We start from the raw sequence: 25288 nt of genomic DNA, 5'->3' as shown, positions 1-25288 counted from the left end.
TCTACATGTACTTAACTCAAGTAGAATTTTCCATTCATAGGTGTGGAAATTAGAGAGGGAGAGAGCCACTTACTCCTTTTAATATAACTTTTTCATGTGCATGAAGGTTTGAGGGAAGCTTTGGGTAATTTTGGCTCTCTTTCTCCCTTTAATTCTCTCTTATAGCTTCCTTTTGCGCCTCCTGTAGTAGTGCAGAGCCTCTTGTAGTAGTTCAAAGACTCTTGTAGCTCCTCCTATAGTTCTTACTGTAGAACCTACAAACATTGTTCGAAGTAGCTCAGTGGCACCCTAGGTGGTCTCTAATAACACTAGCTCATCCTTCTCTATCTGTCTTCTTCAAATGAGTAATTATAAAAATGGATTCAAACCTTGTACTTAATATTCCTTTTGTGGTAAAGGCTCAGAGTGCTTTGATGACATGGCGCTTGCACTAACTTCCCTTTCTTTAATTGATGTCCCCACTCCTTGCAATCATCAACCCATTCCTCGTGATCATCACCTCACTCCTCGTAATCACCACCTCACCTCAGTTGAATTTTCCACATGCATATGTGACTGAAATGAACTTTGGTTTACTAATCAAAGGTGGCCAAGTTTAGTAGCCACCTCCATCCCATAAAAATTCCTTTCTCGACCATTACACATTTATCATCATATGCATAGGGAAGAGGTGAGGGTTATCATACGTAAGCCCATCTTGGATGTTGAATTGTTAGAGAATATTTCGTGTTGGAGATGGACTGATAATATGATGATCCTGAAGGTGTTGATTTCCTTTGCTTTCTTATGCACAGGTTCTTATAGCTTAATGATTCCTTGACTGATAAAAAAATTTGTATGTGAAGGCTTCTTCCTAGTATCCAATCTATTGCTTCCTAAGGAGGGCGTTCCTCTTCTCCACTTCAAAAATGTCTTCATGATGCTCAAGGTGGTTGGACCTTCTGCTCTGTGGGTGAAAAAAATATTTATGATGAGTTCTGTTGTGATTGTATAGATTGCTACACATGAGTCTCTTCCTTGTAGAAATCAATTAGTCCCATTTTCAGGCCTCATATTACCTGTAATATTGAAGGAAAGTCATGAAAGGTATGAGTACATGATTAAAATCATGAGGAAGTGGTGTATGTGGTGGAAAAATTAAAAATAGAAATTTTCTGTGTTTTTTTATATGCATGTCAGAGTGGAAGTTGGATCTGACTTTTGGGTAGATGGCATGGATAGGTGATGGAATTGATTTTGGTGGACCTATCTCAACACTTCCTAAAGAAGACATGACCTCTTTTCATATTTCTCCAATCATATATTCCTCCTATAGCATTTCAGTATCCTCCTTTATCATTTCACGGTGCCCCTGTAGCATTACAATGATGAGGAAAATTTTTATTCTATTTTTTGTTGGATGATGGAGAGAGGTGGGGAGGTGAGTGAAGGGTGTGAAAATTCAATGGGTGGCTGGAAAAATGGAGGAATTCACTTGTGAAATTTTTCATGTAGTCATGGTTATGTTGACTATTCGAAGTCCTCCAAAAGAGAGATGTTAGCACAAGTAGCGTAAGAACTCCTTCCTTGTGTTTTTATTTTCTCTCTCTTTTTTTTTTGAGACATGCAGGATGCCTCTACAGAGGTTTTCAACCTACATGCCTTCCCTAGGCACCTCAAAGTAGGCTTTCACCTAGGATATTTTCTTTTCTTTTATTTTTTTTTTCCCTCTTTTTGATATTTGGCTTCCTTAGAGAGATTTTTAACCCTGGATTTGGCCTCAAATTCCGCATGGAGGTTTTCATCTAGGGCCTCTTATTTTTTCCTTTTTTCTTTTTTATAGATTTTTTTTGGACTAAGGACTGTAAGCCTCCAATCACTTTCTTGAACTGACAAACTCTTCCTTGGACATAGGTCTTTTATACAAATTTAACCTATAACCATTGACAAGTAAGGGGATCCTTTCCTCATCAACTGTTCCAATCTATACATTCCCATTCTCATGACATTTCTCTACTAGATAGGTACTTTTCCATATTATCATTAGTTTTCCCTTGAAATCCATGAACTTGGAATCATATAGTAGGTCCCAATCTCCTTCTTGAAAAGTATTCTCTTTGATGTGTTTTTCATGCCAAATATTCCTTTCTTGTTGGATTACCTTAGTGTGCAGGAGAGCTTGCAGCCTAAACTCATCTTGACCATTGAGTTGGAGCAGTCTCTTCTATTTTTCTATAGTGAGACCCAATTCTAACTAGGCTACCATTCGTAAGGTGTTATATTCAAATTCAATAGACAATAGGGCCTTCTTTCCATAAACTAGTTCAAATGGGGTAAATCCAGTGTTGGTCTTCCAAGTGGTGTTGTAGGCCCAAGTGGCTTCCACAAGTTTGTCTGCCCAATCCTTTTTGCTGCTACTAACAACCTTGGTAATAATGTTCTCTAATTCCCTATTTGTGACTTCTGCCTATCCATTTTCTTGAGGGTGATAGGAAGTGGATGTCTAGTGCTTGATGTGGTGCTTCTTCATGAGATCTTCAATCATATTTGATGTAAATTATGCTCCTTGACTAATGACTAACTCCCTTGGAAAAAAACACTTGTAGAATATGTTCTCCCTTAGAAATTCAGCCACCTTTTGCTCAATTTTTGCCTTTACTACCTTTATTTCAGCACATTTAGTCAAGTAATTAGTGCACACAATTATATATCTCTTTTGTCCTGATGGGGGATCAATAGGTCGAATGAAATTCATGCCCACTTATCAAATGGCTCTAAATTCAGTTGAGGTTGTAAGGGAATTTCATCCTTGGGTGTGGTTTTACCCATCTTTTAGTATTGATGGCACCTGGTAGTGTACCTTCTTGCATCCTTATGTAAAGTGGGCCAATAATAACCTTATTGTAGAACTTTGAAAGTTGCCCTCTTAGCAGCAAATTTGCCCCCATAGGGTCCATAATGGCATGCTGAGAGGAGGTCAAAGATCTCCTCTTACCTCAAACATCTCCTCAAGATCTAATATGGTCCCAATCTGAAAATATTTCCCCTAATCCAAGTGAATCGGGCACTTTTCTTAAAAATCTTTCTCTTCTCCTTGGAGGATAGATTAGGAGGGAACCTTCCAACAACCAAGTAGTTGGCTATATCAGTAAACCAAGGAGAAAGCACCAAGATGGAAAAGAGATTTTCATCTAGAAGTTGATCATCCACCATTTCTTCCTTTCCTACAGACAGGGTTAGTCTTGACAAGAATTTTGCACCCACATTTTCTTTCCATACTTTATGAATACTAGTAAAATCAAATTGTTGTAATAATAACAACCATGTAATTATCTGAGCATTGAAATCAGTTTTATTCATTAAGTACTTAATGGCTACATGATCAGTGTGAAAACAAATTATATAACCATTGATGTGATGCCTAAACTTGTTCAAAGAACGTAGCAACTGCCAAGAGTTCCTTTTTAGTGACAGTATAATTTAACTTGGCTTTGGAAAGGTTTTGACTGATGAAATAGATAACACGGGGAAAAAAAAATTCCACATGTCCTAAGGCATCCCCTACAGCTTTGTCTGAGGCATCTGTGTGTATATGGAAAGGTAATTCCCATTTGGGGGCCCTAAGGATGGGTGTTGTGGCTAGTTTTTCTTTCAGTACATGGAAGGCTTCTTGACAATTGTTTGTCCAAAAAAAATATGAATCTTTAGCCAATAATCCAAACAAGGGAAAAGTCACTTTACTAGATTATTTGATAAACCTTCTACAATACCCATCTAATCCAAGGAAACTCCTAACATCTCTTTGTTTTCTAGGGATAGGGACCTTTTTAATGATGGAAATTTGTTTGGGTCAACCTGTATCCCTTACTTGGATATAGAATGGCCAAGGACAGTCCCTTCATTCATATAGAATTCACATTTCTTAGGACTCATTGGAATATTCATTCCAATCCATTTCTTTAAGACTTTTCACATATTAGAAAGAGCTTCCTCGAAGTCACAGCCACATGGAGTGAAATCATTCATGTATATCTCAACAGAGAAATGAAGAAATTCAACAAGGATAATTAGAACTTCCCTCTAGAAAGTAGCAGGGACATTGCATAGATCGAATGGAAGGACTCTATAGGAAAATATACCCCAAGGACATGTAAATGTCACCTTATCTTGGTCTCGAGGGCTCATTTGGATTTGGTTGTATCCACTAAATCCATCGAGGAAGGAGAATAATTTATTTCCTGCAAGGCCATCTAGGACTTAGTCAATGAAGGGAAAAGGAAAATGCTCCTTCTTTGTAACCTTGTTAAGTTCTTGGTAATCAACATAGATACTCCACTTCCCATTTTTCTTGGGGACTAAAAGAAGAGGTGACGCCCAATCACTATCTAAAATGGGATCTATGAACCCTACATCTAGTAAATTCTGCAACTCTTCTTTCACAATGTAGTTAAGAATTGGGTTCATCCTTCTTAGGGGTTGGCACACAAGCTTGCATCCCTCCTTGATATAAATATGATGAGTGAAGACTAAGTGATGCACACCTTTCATTTCCTTATAATCCTAAGAAAAAGCATCTAGATGCTGCCTCAACACATTGCATAATGGTTCTTCCTACTCATTATAAAGAGAGGGGTTGATATTTAGAGTTCTGGATGGGCCAAGCTCCACAATCTTGGTAGGTTCCGGGTTAGATTCAATAGAGCACACTTTATTCCAAGGACTACTCTCGAGCACTTTCATCATTTCCTCAATTAGTATGGTAGTGGGAGGTTGATTCTGTAAGATGCGGTCAATAAGGTCATATTAATCAAGCTAGCCCCCTCATATAACACTGTGTGGAGTGTAGATTGGGTAGAGGCATGTTTGATAAATTTATTCCTCTTCCTCCTCCTTTAACCATAAGGGTAAATCATGCTCAATAAAAGGTTGAGTAGTAGGATACAACACAAGTTGTTTTGATAAATGTATATTTTTAATAGTCATGTTCCCATCCCTACAACTAATGTGGGCATCAATAATGGCCAACCAAGGTCTTCCTAGAATTAGAGGATAGCCATTAAACTTGGTTTTGGGCTGAAGGACTAAAAAATCAGTGGGATACTCCTAGGAGTCAACAAATACCATGACATCCTCAATGACTCCTTCAGGAGCTACTCCAGATTTGTTTGCAAGCTACAACACTGTAGTGGTCTTCCTCAAAGCCCCTTGGAGGTTGAGTTTCATCATGGTTCCCTAGTCTTTAGATTGATTTAAGCCCCAATATCAACCAAAGTATTAGGGACCATAATGCCATCAATGTGCACATTCACTACTAGGCTACCAAGATCCAAGTATTTTGGAAATATCACCCTCCCAAGCATCAGATTAGATAGTTGTCCAACAACATTGATTGTGGGGTTATCTCTTCTTCTTCTCCCAAGCCTTTTGAAACATTCCTCGTTGATAAGCTTGTTTTAAATGGGAACATATTTGATTGGCCTGGAGAAGGGGTATCTTGACACACAAGTTTTTCAATTCTCCCAGAATTTTAGCCTCCTCTAGGGTGTGTTATTTAGGGTTGGCCAACCTTTTAGGATAAGGAGGTGCATTAATTTGAGGGACACTCTCCTCATTCTCTTCTTCAAGCTCTTCAAATGGAGAGGGTGGGTGATTATTTGGGATCACTTTTCCCAGACCTAAGGTTGATCTCTTGGATTTCCAAAACATAATCAAGTTAGGATATATCCTTGTTGTAAACTTGGTGTGCCTAATTGTTGTTCAGGTTTAGGTTGGGTTGAGCAGGCATTTGAGGTTGCTTAGGTGGATTTTGGTTAGGAGGTTGTGGTTGAGGTTGAGGTGGAGGAAGTAAATTAGGAGGTTGGGTGGTTTTAGGACTCCACCCTAGTGAGGGGTTGCCCCATTGGGAAGTTTGGGGTGAATATGGATGAAAATGAGGGTTGATAGGCTAAGGAGGATATTGGGAAGTATAAGACCAAGGAGGAGGTGTGGACCATGATGGATGAGTGGAAGGGTACCAAGGATGGAAAGGTGCATTTTGATTTGGATTGTAGTGAGGATAATGTGCACCTTGCATGCCTTGTTGATATGGTCAAGGACTTGGGGGTGTCTTTTGGTTAGTGAAGAACAACTACTCAGACCCACCTTCTACCCCTCCTTGGTATATGACCTTTAGACGTGACAGAGAGGGACATTTATCTATTGCATGATTCCATTCACAAACTAAGAATACTTCTATGAAATTCAATGGAATTTCATTCCTAGGAATTCTTTTAGTACAGCTAAGGAAAAAGATAGCTAGTTCCCTCTCTGCTTCCTCTTGCTTTCAAATGATTTTTATAGTATCCATCTATAAGGAAAAGGTATGCAGTATTTCACTCATAAAATCTTCCAACATACTTCCTATCTCATGCTTGATGGTTTTTGTGGAAGGAGAGGAACTGATGAATCTTTGGCTAGAACTACCCTTCTTCCTAGTAGCCCCAGAGTGATTCTAGAATATAGTTTTGATTTCATCATAAGGAAATTGGTAAACATCTCCTTGATATAGCATTACAATGGTTTCCATTACCTCCTCCCTGATTCCTCGAAGAAGAACTAGCTTGCGTGACTCAGGATTAAGGGTATAATTGGCCCTCTTATAATTGAGTTGAAACCTTTCCTCATAGTCCTCCAAAAATTCATTAGGTCAAAGGGTCAACCTAAATATTTTTTCCCTTGTTTCTTTGGACCTACAGTAATCCCTGCATTTTTCATTGAAGGCTTCTTCCATTTGGGCCCAAGTAGTGATGTTGCCTCTAGGTAGACTCATAAACTAGTGCAAGGCTGCATCTTTGACAGTAGAAGGAAACAACTTCAGCTTCTGCTCATTAGGAGCATAGTCATAGGTCATACAGACAACAATAAACTCAAACATGCAAGTGTCATGATCCTCATAGGTTACGCCGTTGAAATGTGGAAGGGAAACAGGGCTTATATTTTTCTTTCTATCCTCTCCATTGGTTTTTGTGATAAGGAAAAACTCAATGTTCTAGTTTTCATCAATAATTTGGGTATGTTAGATAGGTTCTTCTTCTCCTATAGGTTCATCAAAAATTTTAGGTGGCTCTCCTTAAGGGCTTTCCAACTCTCCTATAGTCAAAGAGGGAACTTCACAGTCACCGAAGAATAATGAAGGTTTACTGTTTGAGGAGGTGGGGGTTTTTGGGAACAATTTCCCTTGGTCATCCCTACTCCTACGAGGTGTGAAAGAACACGTTTTCTCTTTGAAATTTTCAATATTTGATCAAAGAAATAAGATTGGTGCAAAATAGAAAAAAGACAAAAGATTCTCAAGCAGAAACAACACCTACTTAGACACCTCCCCAACAATGACGCCAAAAAGTGACAAGCCCTGGTACTGTACCAAGAATGTTGCAACTCTCAAGGGCTTCTCAACTCAAATTATCAACCCAAGGTTTGTACAAAATTAGAGGTGGAAGTTCTATATGCACAGTAGGTTAAGTTCTACTCATGCCACCCTTAGTCATGAAATCAAATCAAGGTGTTCATAGAGCACTCCTCCAACTAACTATAGTGAAAAATTCTCATGAAAGCATAAATGAGCATGATTCTAACTACAAAAGTGAAAATGATATTCATTTAAATGTAAATTCTAATTAACATTGCATGAAAGGAAAAGGATAGTCTATTTATAGAAGTAAATCACACTACTCTACTAGCACATTTAACCATATCTATAACCTATTTGTATGCATCATTTATCTACTCACACTCGCTTGAAAATAAGGAATCTAATTTTTAACATGCCTATGAATAAAAATACCAATTCTAACTCTGCTTTTCTATCTGATGGATGCAGTGAGGAAAGGAGGAGTCTGGTGTGGTCTTATAGTCTTCCTTAATCATCAAATCACAATTTTGGGGCCATTAGTTAGCTTAAACATGCTAGGATCAATGTAGGGAGAAAAACTGGTTGAAGAAAACACTGCTACATGAGGTGCTACAGGAGGGCCTATATTGCTATCGGAGCAGGTATGAGAGAATTTTAAGGATGGAAGTGGTGTCCTATAGGTGGAGGAAGGTGGATGAAGGTAGAAGGTGATGAATTAAGGGTGTGATATCCCCTTAACCAAGCTTAGTACCTGTCTGGTCAATTTAGTGTCCTAAATTGCTCTACATAAATTATCAATCCGGGTATCGTAAACTGATGAAGTGTAGTGCACTGTTTGTGCTAGCTAACCCTTCTTACTTCATTGTTTTTATGTTTTATGTTGTTTTGGGGTTTTTTTTTGGTCTTTTAATTCCTAATGGTTTACAATGTAAATTATTAAAACTAAATATAACTTTCTTAAAGACTACTCAAAATCTAGAAATGAAAACAGAGCTAGGAAAGAAATGAAAACAAAGCTAAGAAAGATATGGAAACAAAGCTAAGAAAGAAATGAAAACAATGTTTATATTCTTATTTTACCAATATTTCCAAATCATGAATTAAAACTGAAAGTGAAATTTGCAATTGATGTCTAACTAATTACATAAATGAAACTAAATGAAATACTTGGTTACTTTGCCTCTCAATTTTGGGAGAAGGTCTCCTTGGGATGAAATTTAAGTAATTCTGTACTTCATTAATCTAATAGAAAGCAAATACAAAGATGCAAAAATAACCCATTGCATAGATGAAATGTTCAACCACTTAGTTAAGGATGAATTATCAACTTGAAGGGTTTTCCATAAACATTCATTAACACCATGAGTTAGTATTTTAAACTAAAAATGAAATGGAAAACACAGTAAATGACACTGATCAGTTTAATTGAGAATTTAAACTAGCAAAACAGTGAATGAAGTAAACTATCCAACAATGTATCCTTATCATTATTCAATCCTACTCTCATCCTGAAACAAGGTTAGTTTTTAATTGATGAAACAAGATTACACTATTGAGTTCTATCTTCTAAACTACCGATAAGAACTAAAAAGAAATTAGGCTAATGGAAACTGATCTAAATTATCAACAATGTTAGTAAGAAAATGATTATGAACATTGTTTCAGAAAGAAAATGATGAATTTACAATTAACAAGAAGAAGAAAAATAAATAAAATGAAACCTTCTTCAGTGCAGGGGCCCTTTGTAACTGATTAGGCTACGCTTGCACAATCAACTCCAAGAAAACTCCTTCAGATGTTCATAAAAACATGCGGTCTTCTCATATTAAAATAGGAACACAGAACATCCAAAAATTATAGAGTTTGGAACTTAGATTTCACATAAAAACTATTACTAACTTCGTCGGTCCTTTACACAGGTATTTATAAGAAAAATAATATAACTATTTATGGAGAAAAGCATGCTACATCCAAACAAGTAGAAGACAGATATGTAGAATTTCTTCCTCAGCTACTGGAGAAATAAATCCAAGACATAGTAGCTGTTGGATTCGTTTGTACAGGTGGCTATTGGAGTCTGTAGGTACAGGTAGTTGCTCTGGATAACGCTTGCCATCACTATGAAACACATTAATTCACCACGAAACAGAGTCCTGTTACCCTCAATCTCTTTTTGTTTGATTTATCCATTGACCATAGTCTTATGCCATCTTCTTTGTCAACCTGGGCTGAATGAATAGGACAGGGTCCATGTCATGATGATTTCAAAGCTGCCCATGTGGCTAGTTTCTCCTTCTGACACCTGGAACCTATTAGAGCATGGAGGTAGCTGCAAAATAGCTGGTTAGCTGCAGAATAGGCTACGTTCTGTAGCTAATATACAAAAATTTATTCAAATAGAAAAACATAAAAAGCATAACATGTAAATCACTAAATGTCCTCCTCAAGATAGCATATACCAGTTATTAGTGATGAGAATGCATCTTTCACATGGAAAAACAAAGAAAAGGAATGAGAAGAATTGCTAGGGAAAGAGTAATTTTGAGTCTCAAAATACCCCCATTGCAAAATGATTACATGTCCCCATGCAATTTTAAAAAATGTGAACTTCTTTCTTCTATTGCATCTATTCTAACACTTTTTCCAGCACATCAAACTTCCTTTTCTTACTTCTCCTTGCACTGACTGCCATCCCTGGCTTCTTCATAAGAATTTTGTATTTGAGGTTCATAAGTTTTCTGCTCAAATTCCTATTTTTCCTCTTCAGCTTCCTATTTTTCTTGTACCATAATCCTAGGTGTAGCATTGTGTTGTCATGAATGGCTTTATCCAGCTTGTTCTGTTCCCTCAAGGTTTCATTTTCTTTTTGAAAATGCCTGTTCAAAATCTCTAACTCAAATATCTCTTGTTTGAGAGAGATAGTTACAGGTTCTTGTGGATTGACATGCTACTCTAGATTGGTTGAGGATCTTGAATCCATTGAGGTATCCTTCCTCTCTAATGACTCTATGTAGTCATAGACTTGTTGTTGTACTGGATCTATGCCAGGAGAAGCTCTGCTTGGGCTGCCTTCAAAATTCTGTGGATGAGAGTTTTGTCGACTGCGTTCAGGTGGAATACTATTAGGAGATTGAACTGGGGTTTCTTCTTCAAAGTTTATGAATTGGACTCCTTTTGATGTTACCTTCCTCGCCTTACCTCGGAGTCTAGAGCTCCTTCTCAGGTTTTGGAAGCTTATGGTTTCTTCTCTTGTGTCCTTTTTCCTCTTCCCTATCTCCTTCTTTTTCTTGATTTTCTCCCTAACCTTGGTCAGTCTTTCAGAGAGTAACTATTCATCTTCTTGTGGTGATGAAGGTTCAGGAATGTCTTCATTGATTTCTTTAGCTCTCTCTTTCTTTTTTCCTATCTATTTAGTCTGCTTTCTAACCTCTGGTTTAGAAGTTGTCTCTGCATAATTCTTTTGTGAGGAGGTTCCAGATTTGTTTTGAATGTTAATGCTGATATTTATACTCCTACTTTTCTTAACATGACTCTCCTTAGGTGACTTTGGAGCATCCTCGAAAAAATTTCTTACCAAGGCATCTTCCCAAGTATCCCCTATACTTTTCAAATGGAATTCAAATAGTATATTCACTAATCCATGATGACACGTAGTTGTTTCTATGGATTCAATTTTATTTTGGACATTTGTAGCCATCCTTCCTAGACTATTTAGAAGGAAGAAGGGAAGGTTGATGGTTCCATTTTCTAGGAAATTCATTAATAAGCATATATGGTAAACATACATAAACCCAAATCTTCCTTCACATGTAATGAATTTTTGCAATATCAACAACATATTACTCCATTTGTTTTTGAGTGTTGAAATAGGAATTCCCTTCCTAAATATTGTAACATTCATGTCTGGGTTTCTAAGGATCACTTTCCAAGATTCACCATGAAATTCCTTGTTTTTAAACCATCATTATGCTTGTCTCGGTAGCTTTGTTACTTCTACTATGAAGGATTATATGACAACAAATTTAATATCTCCTATCTCCACTTCTATGCCATCAAATGACCTTGGAAAAGACTTGGTAATTTCCTTGTGGTAGCTGTCAAATTTCTCAATAAAATTTAACCATCTGGCCTCTTCTAGCATTCCTTTAAGCCGTCGATACCCCTCCATATACTTTACCCCCACAAGCTTTGTCCTGACAATAAGACCCATATCCCCTGTTTTTGGTTAACCTTCAAAATTACTCTTACTGTCTATAAAACGAGTGCTATTTAAGAAATGGAATGACTGTGTGTATGGAAATGGAATGACTGCATATATATGAAAATGGAAAAACTATGTGTATATGAAAAATGGAATGACTATGTATATAGAAAATGGAAAGACTGTGTGTATGAAATGACTGCGTGTTATAGGAGAGATAAACTTAAGGGTTTGCATGTAATAAATAGACAGTAAGGGTTTATAAAGTCGTCGATAGGTAGGTCAATCGTCATCTTGACCATTAACAGGTGGAGTTGTGGAGGACCGTTTGAGTACAAGTTATGGAGTTTGAAGTGGAGATTTGTTATGAAAGAATCATTGCGACCGTTTGTTATTAAAGATGGAAGATATGGCGGATATATAGTGGCGGTAAAATCAAATGATGGTTGATTAAGGAGACATGTGATTATACATACTATACAAACTTATGTTTTCAAATTGCTTTTTGAAATAAATCTTTGCATTTACCTTTGGAACCTTTACCTTTTGCTTGTTAATATTTTTAGATGTTGATCCACATGTACCTTGAGAATGGTTGGTCTTCAAAAATTTATTTCCCTGCATACATGATTTTATTATCAGCTATACACTTGTGCCTGACTGATAAACAAATTATAGCTGCAGAATCAAATTAGCTGCAGAACGTGAAAAAGAAAGTAAAATATGGCTTATGGATCATGACTGAAATGGAAGTGGCTATGTAAGTGAAATGAAATGAGATGTAAGACAAGATGAAAATTGAATGAAAGTTGTAAAAAGAAAAATTGAAAATTTTATTGATGAAATATGACAATGAGATGAAGTGAAACTGCAAAAATAAAATGGGGTGAGGTGAGATGAGATGATGAATTTGCAGAATCTAAACTACAGAGTGACTATAGCTTTTTCTCACTACTTATTACAGAAAGAACATGGAAAATATAGGGTGTCAGAAACCTTTGATTTTCACCCTGTATTTTCTGTATAAGTATGCCAATCAATGATTGGTTTTCAACCTTATACAATATATATATAATTTGTTTTTTTTTTAGGAAAAATAAAGACTAATTTAGTGGAGAAGAAGAATTCTTCTACACTAGCTTCATTTCAGAATTGCCTTGGAAAATCTTAATGAACTCCTCTTTTAAAAATTGGTTTCTGATATATCTTTAATCTATGACCATTCACAAGAAGAGGAGATTTACTTTCATCTATTGTTCTTATCCTCACTAATCCATTACTAAAGACTTTTTCAATCTCATATGGCCCAAGCCAATGAGTTTAAAACTTCCCTTGAAAATCTTTAAACTTTGAATCAAAAAATAACGCCCAATCTCCTACTTGAAACCTCGTACTTGATATATTTTTCATGCAATTTAGCCCTCTGTTGTTGGACTATACTAGTCCTTTGAACTGCCTCTTTCCTGATTTCATCAAGTTCATTTAATTGCTCCAGCCTATGCTTTTGTGCCTCTGATAAATCTAGTCCCAGTTGGACTGCCATATTGAAAGTTCTGATTTAGAACTCTATAGGGAACAAGATTTGTTTCCTATAAACAATTTCATAGGCTGTATGTCCCGTTGTGTTCCTCCATGTAGTTCTATAGGCCCATAAGGCTTCAGGAAGTCTTTCTGCCCAATCTCTTCTATGTAGATGCACAGTCTTGGTGAGGATTCCTTCAATCACTTTATTTGTAGATTCCACTTGACCATTTGCTTGAGGATGATAAGGAGCAGATTTCCTATGTTTGATCTTGTATTTTTCCACAAGCCCTTCCACCATGTTAGATGTAAATTAAGATCCCTTATCTGTCACAATTTTTCTTGGAACACCAAAACAAGTAAAGATGTCCTCAAAAAGAAAATTCACTACAGATTTTTCATTAGCAAAAGGTAATGCTTTAGCTTCTACCCATTTAGTGACATAATCAATGCATACCAACATATACTTCTTTTGCATAGGTGGAGGATTAATTGTCCCAACAAAATCTAAGGCTCATTTTTCAAAAGGTTCGATGAGTACCTGAATTTGTAATGGCATTTGATTTGAGGGAGCAGGTTTCCCTACCCTTTGGCATCTGTCACATCTCTTGACATATTCTTTAGTATCTTTGAAGATGGATGGCCAATAATATCCTAAAGAAAGGATTTTATAGGCTATCCTATTGTCAGCAAAGTGTCCACCACATGGCTCATCATGACATGCCTTAAGAATCTCGGGCATTTCATCTTCCCTGACACACCTTCTGATCATAAGATCTGGGCCTATTTTATACAATTCGTTAGTGATCCATGAATATCTTGCACTTTTCTGAATAATTTTTCTTTTCTCTCTAGGAATCAAATGTGAAGGTAACTTTCTTGTGACTAAATAGTTAGCAATATCTGCAAACCAAGGAGTTTAAGTAGTTACTGAAAAAATATATTCATCAGGAAAATTATCTTCAACCGGAGAATCTTCTTTGATATGCTAAATCCTGGACAAGAAATCAGCAACTGTACCAAGAAATCTTCCCAGGTTTTCCCTATACTTTTCAAATGGAATTCAACTAGTATTTTCACTAATCCATGATGATACATAGTTGTTTCTATGGATTCAATTTTCTTTTGGACATTTGTAGCCATCCTTCTTAGACTATTTAGAAGGAAGAAGGGAAGGTTGATGGTTCCATTTTCTAAGAAATTCATTAATAAGCGTATATGTCAAACATACATAAACCCAAATCTTCCTTCACATGTAATGAAGTTTTGCAATATCAACAACATATTACCCCATTTTTTTTTGAGTGCTGAAATAGGATTTCCCTTCCTAAATATTGTAACATTATTGCCTAGGTTTCTAAGGATCTCTTTCCAAGATTCACCATGAACTTCCTTGTTTTAAACCATGTTTCTCCTTATCTCGGCAGCTCTGTTGCTTCTGCTATTAAGGATTCTGTGACTGCAAATTTAATATCTTCTATCTCCAATTCTATGCCATCAAATGAACTTGCAAAAGACTTGGTAATTTCCTTGTGGTAGCCGTCAAATTTCTCAATAAAATTTAACCATCTAGCCTTTTGTACCATTCCTTTAAGTTGTGGATACCCCTCCATATATTTTACCCCTACAGGCTCTGTCCTGACAATAAGCCCCATATCCCCTATTTTCGGTTAACCTTCAAAATTACTCTTACTATCTATCAAACGAGTGTTATTTAAGAAATGGAATGACTGTGTGTATGGAAATGGAATGACTGTGTATATATGAAAATGGAAAAACTATGTGTATATGAAAAATTGAATGACTATATATAGAAAATGTAAAGAATGTGTATATGAAATGACTGTGTGTTATAGGAGAGATAAACTTAGGGGTTTTTGAGTAATAAATAGACACTAAGGGTTTAGAGAGTTGTAGATTGGTAGGTCACATTGTCATCTTGACCGTTAACAGGTCTAGTTGTGGAGAACCATTTGAGTACAGGTTATTGAGTTTGAAGCAGAGATTTTTTATGAAAGAATCATTGAGACCGTTTCTTATTAAAGATGGAAGATATGGTAGAGATATAACGACGATCAAATCAAATGATGGTCGATTAAAGAGACATGTGATTATACAAACAATACAAACTTATGTTTTCAAATTTCTTTTTGAAATAAATCTTTGCATTTACCTTTGGAACCTTTACCTTTCACTTGCTAATTTTTTTTGATGTTGATCCACAGGTACCTTGAGCATGGTTGGTCTTCAAAAATTTATTTCACTGCATACATGATTTTATTATGAGTTGTACACTTGTGCCTGAACTGATAAACAAATTGTAGCTACAGAATCCGATTAGCTGCAAAACGTGAAAAATAAAGTGAAATATGGATTATGGATCATGAATGAAATTGAAGTGGCTATGTAAGTGAAATGAAATGAGATGTAAGACAAGATGAAAATGGAATGAAGCTGTAAAAGGAAAAATTGAAATGTTTTTGATGAAATATGACAATGAGAGGAAGTGAAACTGCAAAAATAAAACGGAGTGAGGTGAGACGAGATGATGGATTTGCAGAATCTAAAATGCAGGGTGACTGTAGCCTTTTGTATAAGTATGCCAATCAATGATTGGTTTTCAACCTTATACAATTTATTTTTATATTTTTTATATTTTATTTTTTTTTTCTTTTAGGAAAATTAAAGACTAAGTTAGTGGAGAAGAAGAATTCTTCTTCACTAGCTTCATTTCATAATTGCCTTGGAAAATCTTAATGAACTCCTCTTTTGAAATTGGTTTCTAATATATCTTTAATCCATGACCATTCACAAGAAGAGGATTTTTACTTTCATCTATTGTTCTTATCCTCACTGCTCCATTACTAAAGACTTTTTCATTCTCATATGGCCCAAGCCAATGAGTTTGAAACTTCCCTTGAAAAACTTTAAACTTTGAATCAAACAATAGCGCCCAATCTCCCACTTGAAACCTCTTGTCCGTGATATATTTTTCATTCCATTTAGCCCTCTATTGTTGGACTATACTAGTCCTTTGAACTACCTCTTGCCTTATTTCATCAAGTTCATTTAATTACTCCATCCTATGTTTTTGTGCCTCTGATAAATCTAGTCCCAGTTGTATTGCCATCTTGAAAGTTCTAATTTGGAACTCTATAGGGAATATGACTTGTTTCACATAAACAAGTTCATAGGGTGTATGTCCTGTCGTTTTCCTCCATGTAGTTCTATAGGCCCATAAGGCTTTAGGAAGTCTTTCTGCCCAATCTCTTCTATGTAGATGCACTGTCTTGGTGAGGATTCCTTCAATCAATTTATTTGTAGATTCCACTTGATCATTTGCTTGAGGATGATAAGGAGTAGATTTCCTATGTTTGATCTTGTATTCTTCCACAAGCCCTTCCACCATGTTAGATGTAAATTGAGATCTCTGATCTATCACAATTTATCTTGGAACACCAAAACGAGTAAATATGTCCTCAAAAAGAAAATTCACTTCAGATTTTTCATTAGCAAAAGGTAATGCTTTAGCTTCTACCCATTTAGTGACATAATCAATGCATACCAACATATAATTCTTTTGCATAGATGGAGGATTAATTGGCCCAAAAAAATCTAAGGCCCATTTTTCAAAAGGTTCGATGAGTACCTGAATTTGTAATGGCATTTGATTTGAGGGAGCAGGTTTCCCTACCCTTTGGTAGCTGTCACATCTCTTGACATATTCTTTAGCATCTTTGAAGATGGATGGCCAATAATATCCTAAAGAAAGGATTTTATAGGTTGTCCTCTTGTCAGAAGGTGTCCACCACATGGCTCATCATGACATGCCTTAAGAATCTTGGGCATTTCATCTTCCCTGACACACCTTCTGATCATAAGATTTGGGCCTGTTTTATACAATTCGTTAGTGATCCATGAATATCTTGCACTTTCCTAAATAATTTTTCTTTTTTCTCTAGGAAACAAATGTAAGGGTAACTTTCCTGTGACTAAATAGTTAGCAATATCTACAAACCAAGGATTTTAAGTAGTTACTGCAAAAAGATATTCATCAGGAAACTTATCTTCAATTGGAGAATATTCTTTGATATTCTAAATCCTGGACAAGAAATCAGCAACTGTGTTTTCCTTTCTAGGTCTACCTGGCATAGTAATGTTGAATTCTTGCAAAAGTAAAAGCCATCTTGTAACTCTTCCATTAGTAATAGGTTTATTCATTAAATATCTAATTGAAAAGTGATCTGTATGAACAAAGGTTTCATAGGCTGTTATATAGTGTCTGAATTTGTTAATTGCATGAACAATAACAAAAAATTCCTTTTCAGTCATAGTATAATTTAACTTAGTGGGAGTCAAATTCTTGGTTGTATAGTAAATGGCATAAGGAATCAAATATTTTTGTCCCAATACAGCTCCGAGAGCTGTATCTGAAGCATCTATTGAAATATGGAAAGGGAGTTTCCAATTTAGACCTCTTAAAATGGGTGCTTCAGAATTTTTTTTTTTAATGTTTCAAAAGCTAACTGGCAATCAGAATTCTAATTGAATTTACAATCTTTTATAAGCAATTTGAAGAGTGGAGATGCTATTTTAGTGAAATTTTCTATAAACCTTCTATAGTATCCTGTAGATCCTAGAAAACTTCTAACATCCTTTTGGCAATTTGGAATTGATAATTTAGAGATGACTTCAACTTTAGATTTGTCAACTTTAATCCCATCTCTTGAAATGTGATGTCCTAAAACAATACCTTCTGTAAACATCATAAAACATTTTTCATGGCTTATTGAAAGGTTTTCTTCCTTACATCTTTTAAGAACTTTTTCCAAATTTTCCAAAGCTTCTTCAAATGTATTCCCATAGACTGTAAAATCATCCATATATACCTCTACACAATAATGTATTAGATCAAAAAAAATTCCTAGTACTGCTCTTTGGAATGTTGTAGGAGAATTACATAACCCAAAAGGAATTACTCGGTAGGCATAAGTTCCCCATGGACAAGTAAATGTTGTTTTATCCCGATCTTCAGGTGCTACCTGAATTTGATTATAACCACTAAAACCATCCAAGAATGAGAAATACTTCTTACCTGCTAATGTATCTAACACTTGATTTATAAAAAGAAAAGGAAAATGATCTTTAAGGGTTGCTTTATTCAGTTCTTGATAATCAATGCACACCCTCCATTTACCATTCTTTTTAGGCACAATTACCGAAGGAGAAACCCATTGGATATCTGAAAATGGGTAAATGAAGTTTACATTCAGTAATTTTTGGAGCTCTTCTTTCACAATCTCTTTAAGATTTGGATTCATCCTTCTCTAAGGTTGTCTGATAGGTCTACAATTTTCCTCAATGTAGATATGATGGATACAAGTCTTAGGATTAATGCCTTTCATGTCAGTTTATTCCCATGCAAATGCAACAGAATGTTTTTGTAATGTTTTGATTAGCTCTTCTTGTTGTAGTTTCTCCAAAAAAAAATTATGTTCAATGTCCTATCTGGAAAAATTTCAATTTTAAAGCTACCAAACTCTTCCATAGAATAGAGAGACATCTTCCTAGATGACAAATATTCAACATTAGATTTTTTTGAAATTGCTCATGGTCATATTCTGAAGATGATTCAAAATTTTCCAATGTATTTAAAAGCCGACTATCTTCACTAATATCTAAAATAGTAAAGAGAGGCTGAATATCATATTCATCATCAATCCATTCTTTGTCATCTATTTCTATGATTGATTTTGCTGGAGGATATAGAGTAAATTTTTTTGTTGAATTACCATCAGAAATATACATGTCACCAGATCTACAGCTAATAAAAGCATCACTTGTGGCCAGCCAAGGTCTTCCTAATATGAGTGGATGTCATCCTAGATTGTTCTTGCGAGTTAATATCATGAAATCAACAGGATATTCCCAAGAATCTAAGGATCCTGAAATATCTTCTAACACTCCATCTGGTTTGATTACTGATCTATCTGGTAGGTACAGTAAGGTAGGTGTGTAAAGAAGATTAGGAAGCTTCTGTTGCTACATAGTTTGTTTGCTCATGATGTTTATTGCTGCCCCTAAGTCAATCAATGCATTTGGAATTTCAACTCCATTGATATGTATTTTCACAATTGGACTTCCTGGATCCACATATTTTTGTATGGCAACTTTTCCCATCACTATGTCTGCTATTTTTCCTACCAGGTGAATTCTTTTTGTTTCTTTTTTTTTCTTCCTGGTTTCTTTATGCTCAACTCCTTTATTGTTTTGGCTAGAATTGGAATTTCTTTAATAGCTTGTAGCAAAGGGATTTTGATACAACCATTCTTCAATTCAACTGGAAAATCATAATTGGGCAACATAATCTACTTTTCTACTCCTCTACCAATTTGTAATCTTTCAAGAAAAGGAGGTGTAGAAGTAGATGCTAGTTGCTCAATGATAGGAGTTGTGTTCACTAATTCTTTTTGTTTTTCTTTTTCAATGTTTTGGTTTTGGAGAGATGTTCCCTCAAAACTTTTATTGACCTTTAGAGAATCTTCCTCAGAATTATCTTGTTCTTGAATAACTACAGAAGGTCTTTCTTTTCCTAATATCCTACCAGATCTCAGTTGAACATCATTAAGATATAGAGGAGTGATCATATAAGTTGGAAATTGTTGTCCTTCTACCATGTAAGCATTCTGAGGATTTTTATTGTTGGGGTTTAGTAATGGTTGGGTAGGTAGCTGATTTGGTTTTTGCTGAAATGGTAGTAAGAGTTGAGGATTTTGGTTTTGTTGTGGAAATGGTAATGAAAGTTGAGGGTTCTGATTTTGAAGTTGTGGTTGATGATTTTGTTGTGGAATGTGTGGAGGAGGATAATTCTAATATGATGGAGGATATTGGTAATATTGAGAAAATCTCCCATAAGGATTTTGTAGTCCTTGTGCCCACGGTTGAGTTTGAGATTGAGGCCAAGGTTGAGATTGAGGTTGAGGACAAGGTTGCTGCTAAGAATTCCAATTTGGTGGGGGCTACAGATACATTTGATTGTTAAATCCCTGATTTTATGGCACCTGCCAAGGTCCTCTAGCAACAAAACAAATAGGTTATGCAGAATTTGGGACTATTTCCTCTTGAAAGACAACCTTAAGACCTGGAATTGAAGGACAACCCTTGGTCTCATGGCTTTTTGAGAAAATCATACAAGTTTCTACAACTTTTGCATCCAAAGGACATTCTCTTAGAGCATGTTTTTTTCTACATTTTGGACAAAAAATGGCTAAAGCATCAGCCTCGGTTTTCTACTTGTTTTGTAATTTAAGGGTGTCTATTTGCTCACTAAGACTCCCTAGAATGTCAATTTTAAATTCATCAAGAATATTACCAATTTCTGTCCTACTTATAGATCCAGTTGCAGATTTGTTTACTCTAACAAGAGAAGGATCTCTTGGACCTTTCCCAGTTTTAGATTTCCCTCTTGAGAGATGAACACATAATTCTCCTCTTTCACTTAATGGAAGTTGAGAGATATCTCCCTTCCCCGTCATGTTAAGTATATATATCCATTCATCCCTAATGGCTTTCAATAAAAGAGTTTTTAAGGTGTCTTCATCTAAATTTTCCATCTTCGCTGTCTTCAAATTATAGTTGAATCTCTCAATCAAATCCTCTAAGTTTTCATCCTCTCTTTGCATCATTTTTAACACTTCATCTTTGTGATTGGTAGGCATGCAATAATCCAAATACCTATCCAAAAACGTTCTTTTCATGTCATTCCATGTTCTAATAGACCGAGTGACTAACCCCATACACCACTTCAAAGCAACTCCTTTCAATGTTGAAGGGAACAAATTAAGTTTTTGAGAGTCTTCTAGATAGTCATAGGTTCTGCACAAGACTTCAAACTCAAATAAGAATGTTTCAAGATCCTCACTTTTTAACCCATGGAAGTTTGGGAGGTCATAAGGTGATATATTTTTCATTGTGGCATTTGTTTCTTCATACACTATGGGGAATCCAAAAGAATTATCTATTTCCCTATTTCCTCTGCCTCCTCCATTATTTCCTCTACCTCCTCCATTATTTCCTCTACCTCTTCCTCTACCCCCTCCTCCAAACAGTGTGAATTCTCCATCCTATTCTTCTTCTGCCATTATAGTTTCTTCAGGGTCAGTATAGGGTTCAACCTGCAAGGTTACTTTCTCCTCCTCTGGTTCTTCTATCAATGGGATATGGGAGAGAGGTTCTACTTCTTCTTCCTCACCAGGTATTCCTAATTCTTCAACTAAAATGTACTCCCCTGTGGAGGTTAAAAATCCTACTCCTGTTGTTGGAGATTCAAGGTTTCTCTCCCCTAGGACTGACTTGGTAGATGAAGTAGGAGATTCTTTTGATTGGATTTCTGCTCCTAGGATTTCAAGAGTTCTATGGCTAGAAGTATCAGTTTGGGCTGGAGGTGTATCTTTTCTTGTTCCTGATGGAGTGGGTGTGTTGTAGGAGTTGAACTTCTGCCCCTAGCTATAAATCTACCCCTAGAGTCTCTTTCTCTATGCATATCATTTTTTTTGAATGTAAGAGATAAGGCTACCTAGTTACTCTTCCCTAGCAACGACACCAAAATTTCTAGTCAATTTAGTGTCCTAAATTGCTCTACATAAATTATCAATCCAGGTATCATAAACTGATGAAGTGTAGTGCATTGTTTGTGCTAGCTAAACCTTCTTACTTCGTTGTTTTTATGTTTTATGTTGTTTTGGGGGTTTTTCTTGGTCTTTTAATTCCTAATGATTTACAATGTAAATTATTAAAACTAAATCTAACTTTCTCAAAGACTGCTCAAAATCTAGAAATGAAAACAGAGATAATAAAGAAATGAAAACAGAGCTAAGAAAGATATGGAAACAAAGCTAAGAAAGAAATGAAAACAAAGTTTCTATTCTTATTTTACCATTATTTCCAAATTATGAATTAAAACTGAAAGTGAAATTTGCAATTGATGTCTAACTAATTACAGAAATAAAACTAAATGAAATACTTGGTTACTCTACCTCTCAATTTTGGGAGAAAGTCTCCTTGGGATGATATTTAAGTAATTATGTACTTCATTAATCTAAGAGAAAGCAAATACAAAGATGCAAAAATAACTCATTGCATGGATGAAATGTTCAACCACTTAGTTAAGGATGAATTATCAACTTGAAGGGTTTTCCATAAACATTCATTAACACCATGAGTTAGTGTTTTAAACTAAAAATGAAATGGCAAAGACAGTAAATGACACTGATCAGTTTAATTGAGAATTTAAACTAGCAAAACAGTGAATGAAGTAAACAATCCAACAATGTATCCTTATCATTCTTCAATCCTACTCTCATCCTAAAACAAGGTTAATTTTTAATTGAAGAAACACGATTACACTATTGAGTTATATCTTCTAAACTACTGATAAGAACTAAAAAGAAATCAAGCTAATGGAAATTGCTCTAAATTATAAACACTGTTAGTAATAAAATGATTATAAACATTGTTCCAGAAAGAAAATGATGAATTTACAATTAACAAGAAGAAGAAAAATAATAAAATGAAACCTTCTTCAGTGCAGGGGCCCTCTGCAACTGATTAGGCTACGCTTGCTCAATCAACTCCAAGAAAACGCCTTCAAATGTTCATAAAAACATGTAGTCTTCTCATATTAAAACAAGGACACAAAATGTCCAAAAATTACAGAGTCTAAAACTTCGATTTCACATAAAAACTATTACTACTTTGGTCCTTTACACAGGTATTTATAAGAAAAATCATATAACTGTTTGTGGAGAAAAGCATGCTACAACCAAACACGTAGAAGACAGATATGCAGAATTTCTTCCTTGGCTGGTGGGGAAATAAATCCAAGACATGGTGGCTGTTGGATTCGTTTGTATAGGTGGCTGTTGGAGTTCTTAGGTACAAGTAGTTGCTCTGGATAATGCTTCCCATCACTGTGAAATGCATTAATTAACCACGAAACAAAGTCCTGTTACCTACGGTCTCTTTGTGTTTGACTTATCCATTGACTGTAGTATTATGCCATCTTCTTTGTCAACCTAGGCTGAATGAATAGGATAGGGTGCATGTCATGATGATTTCAAAGCTACCCATGTGGCTAGTTTCTACTTTTGACACATGGAGCCTGCTAGAGCATGGAGGTAGCTATGGAACAGCCGGTTAGCTGTAGAATAGGTTGTGTTCTATACCTAATATACAAAAATTTATTCAAACAACAAAACATAAAAAGAATAACACGTAAATCACTAAATGTCCTCCTTAAGACAGTATATACCAGTTATTAGTGATGAGAATGCATCTTTCTCATGGAAAAACAAAGAAAAGGAATGAGAAGAGTTGTTAGGGAAAGAGTAATTTTGAGGCTCAACAGTACCCATCAGAGGTCTATCTTGCACCAAAATTCATGCCCAGAGTGTCCTTCATTTTTCTTAACAGAGTGAATTCGGAGACAAAATTTGGAAGTAAGGTGAGGTAACTAAGGGGAATATGGAAAGGTACAGGTGCATGTGGAAAGGTTTTCCCACCACTGCATATCAACATAGTCCCTGTAGCTAGCCAGATACATGCATCAATTGACCAATAATGCAATGAGACAAATTATCATGGAAAATATGAGTTGAATTTGATTAAGATCTATTATATCCCACAACACTATTCTACTCACTCAAGGTAATGGAACTAACTCCTAATTTGTAGAGAATATGCAAGAAAGCTAACATTTATCCATTTCTAAGAAATCATAAGCAAATATTCTTGAGTTATTATTGTAGATATTTCCAATCACTCTTCCCACAAGATAGGGGATAGTAAAGCCTACAATTAAAAGTTTTTATGATATAATATGTACTGAAAAAAGAGAAGGATTCCAGTGCTTTGAAACAATAACAAGAAGGAAATACAAGAGAAAAAAGCCTCTGGGTTGGGCCCAAACCAAATGGTTTCAGCCTTCCAAAACTAACTGAGAGGTGGATGAATGGTAAACTTCTCATTAACAAAAAATAACAGTCTCATACATCATATGAAAGTTAAGAATAAAAATGTCAAGCACTAGGCTCTTAGTAGCTACTCCTAGCTACAACAAAAATTTGAATCCTAAATATCCTTTCAGCTAGTTTACTTATACAAAAATGATTGAGGGGCACCTTCCTTGAAAGGACGAATGATCCCCTTCAAAATCTTGAGATTCGTTGATCTGGTTCCCTTTTCCCTTGTCATGCACTTGGAGTTCCTCAACTGCTAGTGAATTTGACTTGTTGGAGAGGATTTTGTGATATCGAGCTAAGTTAGGGATTTAATGAGGTGGGAAAGCTCCCTACATTCTCTCTAGGTGTCTCCATCAAGCTGCTGCAGGGAAAATATCTCCAAAAATGCTTCTTTGACCTGCATATTAATCACATTATCCCATACAAAATGAAAAACACATTTTATTCTTCATACTAAGCATATTATGGCTGAAAATGTGAATTAATGTAAGAAAACGAGTGTTTTAAGGGTTGGAGGATAGCACAATGAACTCCAAAAGATACCTATTGATGGGACCCATCACAAGATACCATAATTAAGATTCTTTTCTTTTCCGTTCATGACTACCTCTCTCAGGTTAGGTAATCTTAGCAGAATAACCATTTTATTTATTATTTATTTTCTTTTCTTTTTTAACTTCAAAATAAACCACTTTTAGCTAATTCAACCCTTTGGTTGTATTAATTCTTATTTTGGATCCACCCCATTCAACTATCTAATTCCTAGGTTGTAATTTTCACAAGTATCAATTTTGAGGTGTGCAACCTCTACATGCACCTGGTTGTTAACCTGTAGGTACAATCACAAGATGGAAACTAACTTAAATACTCCTTTGTCTTTGGGATTTTAGTAGATGGGTGTTACTAGTTTACCCATCACGATTCCCACTAAAGACTTACTCTTATAAGTTCTTGTTATGCTAATTATTGGCTTTGTCACACTGTAAAATTTATTGGGTGTAGTGTGCAGTTCATAACGTAGATTTACTTATGTTAATTGACATAGACACCTTGATAATATTTTTTTTCCTCAATGTGGCTATTTTTTACAATCAAGAGGCACCTCATAATGGCCATGTTGGCACTACTATAGGATTTTAGGAAGAATTATGACTCCATCACGGTAATCGGTTAGTTGGA

Source organism: Pinus tabuliformis, chromosome 3_1 (assembly GCF_031772625.1).
Source record: "Pinus tabuliformis cultivar Carrire ecotype Pingquan chromosome 3_1, CPIR1, whole genome shotgun sequence".
NCBI lineage: Eukaryota > Viridiplantae > Streptophyta > Pinopsida > Pinales > Pinaceae > Pinus > Pinus tabuliformis.
Note: the sequence above shows the minus strand (reverse complement) of the source record.